This window comes from Lissotriton helveticus, chromosome 7 (genome assembly GCF_964261635.1).
Source record: "Lissotriton helveticus chromosome 7, aLisHel1.1, whole genome shotgun sequence".
In the NCBI taxonomy this organism is placed as follows: domain Eukaryota; kingdom Metazoa; phylum Chordata; class Amphibia; order Caudata; family Salamandridae; genus Lissotriton; species Lissotriton helveticus.
Genome location: NC_136068.1, coordinates 1594653765 through 1594658706, shown reverse-complemented (window position 1 = coordinate 1594658706; position 4942 = coordinate 1594653765). Strand labels below are relative to the sequence as shown.

At 44.5% G+C, this 4942-nt stretch overlaps 1 pseudogene; it reads left to right on the top strand.

The window, feature by feature from the left end:
• The first annotated feature begins 852 nt into the window (after positions 1 to 852).
• Positions 853 to 1576, top strand: LOC144767562 (large ribosomal subunit protein uL2 pseudogene; annotated as a pseudogene).
• The last annotated feature ends 3366 nt before the right edge of the window (positions 1577 to 4942 follow it).

The following is a 4942-nucleotide window of genomic DNA, read 5'->3' as shown; positions in this document are numbered from 1 at the left end:
TTCACTCGATAGAGAATTCTGTGGCCTCGGGCCGGCTCTCCCCAAGAGGCCGCTGAACCCTGGACCGGCTCAGGGGCGCCTCGGCCGGGGGGCCCGAGGGAAAGAAACTGCGGCTGATGCACCCGAACGAAACTGCGTTTGGATTCAGTCATTATGGTGCTGCATAATGCGAACACGAACCCAGGGCCGTAGAAATGTACCAATTGTAATGAACTTAGTTGTATCTTATTTAATTCTGGTGTTTCATACAGTTTCAAAACGTTGCCTTTTCAACAATCCATAAACATACACAAATACAGAAAAATAGCATCATTCTCTAACACAGGCGACTGCTGCTTAAAAATATGGAAGTCAGCGAGAAGAGAGGAGGGCCTGGATTTTTTAAAATTATTTATGTTTTCTAAATGGGAAAAAGACCGAAAGTGAATGGAAAACGATCAACTCTAAATGAAGGGTTTTGAGTAATGAATGGCCTGGCTAAGGGGAGCTGTGGGGAATCTGATACAGATCTGTCTTTTCAACAATGCATCCTGGGTTTGCTTCAGAGACCAAAAAAAGGGATCACTAATGACTTGAGTCCTTAGGCCTACTATTGCATAAGAAAAGCTAGCGCTTTAGATTCTAATAGATGGCACATTGATGTCCGCGCATGGTCAATTACGGAAGAAGCTGGTATGGCCAGGGTGAGGACTGATGTAAAGCTCGCGGAGAACTTGCATGATTGGGGTAGTCTGACTGATAACCTGACTAGTTTTTCTGCAACCAAGAGCAATTCATAAAATTATTTTGATTGCTGAAACATATATACAAACTGAATAGCAGAGTGCGGGCTTTTGATGAGGATGGAGCACCATGGGGCGAGTGATCAGGGTTCAGCGAAGAGGTGCAGGGTCCGTCTTCAAGGCTCATGTGAAACACAGGAAGGGCCCAGCCAAGCTCAGGGCTGTGTAGAGACATGGCTACATCAAGGACATTGTTAAGGATATTGTGCACGATCCTGGTTGTGGTGCCCTTTGGCAAAGGTGGCATTCCGAGATCATTACTACTTCAAGAAAAGGACCGAACTATTCATTGGTGCTAAGGGTATTCACCCTGGACAGTTTGTCTAGTGTAGCAAGAAAGCCCTGTTAAATATTGGCAATGTCCTCCCCGTTGGACCATGCCCGAAGAAACCATCATATGCTGTGTTGAAGAGAAGCCAGGTGATCGTGACAAGCTGGCCCGTGCTTCTAGAAACTACGCTACAGTAATCTCTCACAATCCTGAAACTAAGAAAACACGGGTCCTTCAGTCTCTAAGAAGGTTGTCTCCTCTGCAAACAGAGCTATTGTTGGTGTTGTTGCTGGTGGTGGTCCAATTGACAAAGATAGGACGTTGTTACCATAAATACAAGGCTAAGCGAAACTGCTGCCCACGTGTCCGTGGTGTGGCTATGAACCTTGTTGAACATCCCTCTGGTGGTGGTAACCAGCAATATAATGGTAAGCCTTCAACCCTCAACAGAGTCGGTCTTATTGCAGCTCGTCGTACTGGCAGACGGCGTAGTACAAAGACAATGCAGGAAAAGGAAAACTAAGCCACTGTCTGTTTTGCAAAAAAATACGCCATTTACTTTTAGGGGCATTCAGCCAGCGGTGTTCATTCAACGGTCTGTTGTTATGTCATTCATATTATAATCTCACCCATTACCTCATGCAGCGCCTTGAGACCCTTCCAGGTGAGTAGCTGCGCTTTATAAACTCCTGATAGATTGATTGATTGATGCAGCATTGTAAAATGTGTCGGCCCACTTAAGCCATTAGCTAATTTCACTGTAAGTGACAGAATTCTTACTTTTTACAAGGACCACATCAACACACAAAGTAGTTCCCTTCTGTGCCAGGAACTTCTATGACAATGAGTGCTTTTTGAGCCGAATAATGTTTTTGCTTATTGCCAATGTTTTTTTCATTTTTTTTTTCAAGGTACAACACAAACAATACACTTTTGAAGGAAAAAAAGATTAAACAAGCATTGGCAAAGCCTCAAAATCTGGTAGGCACCATCAGACCTATTGGCTCTGCCAATACTTGCGGAGGACATGTAGTATTGTATCGTCTATGATAACACATATACTATTTCATTGTTTTTTTTGGCACTCACCTGCAGTCTGTTGCCTACTTTGCTAAATTAATTGTTTTGTCCCAAAAATTATGTATATATTTATCCGCGCAGTAGTTCAAACAGACATGTACAATACAACCGTGGCTATAGATAGCAGTTTGAGCTATTGCTTGGCAAAAGAATCCCGTATTTCGAGTGCGTGATGAGAATTAAACATGCTGCTTGTGAATATGAACACCTGTGTGAGGGGTGAGAGATTCAGAAATAATCTTTGCCTTCCAGAATCAGAAAAAGCTACTTCAGGTCAGATCTGAAACCCTGGATAGAAGGGTAGGCCTTAACTCCTGGTGAAAGAGAATTCCACTGGAGGGTGCCAAGCAGGTAGAAGGGGCACAATATTGATGTAGCACAAGGTTGTTTGGGTGTGACCCGAAAAATCTAGCTGTCAGATCATAGGTTGCAGGAGGGCTTTAATGGAAAATTGTGTTTATAAGTTATCAGGTGCTGAGCCATAAAGGTCTATAAATACAGTTGTTAGGAACAGGTAAAGGCCTCTGTTTTTGCAGGGAGTCTGCCTGCCTGCTGGGGATGGGAAGACCTGGGTTGTGCCTGGAGAGACTGGAAAGTGGTGGAGCGGTTTATGACCCTGTCCTGTGGGGCACAGGAGTAATGGGGAAGGTTCACAAGGAGGCTGTTGTATTAATCTAGTTTACTTAGCACAAAATAGTTGAGCAGTGCTTTGGCTGTGTAGAATTGGATGAAGGGTCAGATGCTGCATATATTCAGTACTTGGTGTGGACCAGTAGTGGCAGTATGTATGTGTGGTATTTGTATAGAGTGTACCTAGTCAACAAGGCAGTGGAGCACTGTACGGGGTCAAGGCAAGCATACAGTCACCGAATGATAGGAGTAGGAGCTGATTATTGAGTTGTTCCTGCAGTGATGTAGTAGTTTTTAAAGAGATATGTCTCCAACTATTTCTTGAATTGGAGCAGCTTTGTGGCAGTCCTGATAGATTGGGGGATATTGTTCCAGATCCTGGGTGCACAGATGGAGTAGGCCTGCTGCCGTGTGTTTCTATTTTGTACACTTCTTATTCTTCCGTCAGCTGATAGCCTGGTAGTGGGTCTGACAGAGCCACCGTAGATGATGAGTTTGTTCACAAGATAAGCAGGGGTGCTCGAAGGGATGCAGCTGTTTTTGACGATGGTGCAGGTCAGCAAGGAGAGCCAATGAAGTTCCATCAGGATGGGGGGGATGTTTCTTCCAGCCTTGGATGAAATACTCTGCAGCACATGGGATGCCCTAAACAGGTGCCATTGTGGAGGTCTGAGAGGCTGTACACAAGGGCCGTTACCACCATCCAGATGCGAGATTACAAGGGCTTTAACAGCAGTTTTAAAGTTGCTTTCTGGAAGAAACAGTTTCCGGTTCTTTAGAAGAGAGAGCTGATGCCAGGTCATTCTTTTTTGGACAGATGTGTTCCTTGAGATTGAGGTCTGATGTGACTCAAAGTGGCTTAGCATTCTATGAAGGTTGAGGTTCGAAGCTCTCAAAGTTGATGTCATTGAGCCAGGTTTGTACTATTTCTTTCTTGTGGTCCAGGGCAAATAACATAATTTCTCTCTTGGTTGAGTGAAGCTTCAAGTAGGATCTGGACTTCCAAGTCTGGATGAGGTACCACCAGTGTTGGAAGTGTAGGGTATCATCAGATATTGGTGGATCTTGATGCTGGCCTCTGTGAATGGAGCCTCAATGGGCTCCACGTAGGGGTTGAAGGTGATAGGAGGCGGTAGGAAATACTAGGGTCTCTGCAGGTGATAAGGATCTTTTGGTAAATGGAGGTGCCCATGAGAACAAACTGGCATCAATTGGAAAGGTAGATGTAGAACTAGTGAAGGACATTGCCAGTGAATCCCCTTCCAGATTGCAAGTGGTCGGAGGGGGCGTGTCTGGTTGATTGTGTGCAACGCAGCTGAGAAGTCCAGCAATATCAGGAGGCAGGGTTCATCGTCATCTGTGATCAGGAGGGTGTTGTCTCTGATATGTTAGGCAACAGTCTCCATGTTTCAGCTTGATCTGTAGCCAGATTGGTATGAGTCTAATGGATTGCACTGATGTGATCGTGGAGTTCTAAGGGTTTTTCCCTTAACTATTTGCCGTCACAGCCGAGCATGGGTTCTGTGGAGGCATCTCCTTCCCCAGAACCCCACCTCTGCCATACCCAGGCACGGACTTCCTCAGGGTATGTGTACTGTGTGGTTTCCTACCTCGTCATAATATTTGGTCACAGTGTTATCTGCTGCCATCTTGTATTCCGGTCATAATGCGGCTCAGCCATTCGAGCTGTGTGCAAGGGATTGTGAAGGTATTTCTTCTGCATGCAGGCTTGCCTATGATGCTGAATGCAGGACAAATATTACTAATACAACATATTTGAACTCACAGATTTTATTTATTATGACACTTTCTTATATTTACTGCTGATTGTTTGGAGTATTATTTATCTTTTCTATTTTCCAAACCAAAATGGCGAACCATTTCCGGATTACATCATATCCTGCCTTGCACAATAAAAGGGAAGTCCATTTTGAGTCCAGTTACGTCACAATTATTTTGTCATAGCTAGCTCATTGGACTCTGTGGATTTTCCAACTTCTTCAGTTCCTGTTTGTGTTCCTGCTCTCACCTTCATGCTTGGCCTGGACGACTGGAAGGTTTTTCCTTCTTGCTGGATATTATTTTCTAGAACAACACTAGGGTTCCAGTTCAATCTGGTGTCCGGCAATGCCTCTTGGAATATTAGGCCTTTTTTCTACTTGCTAAGAAGAGTCTTCTG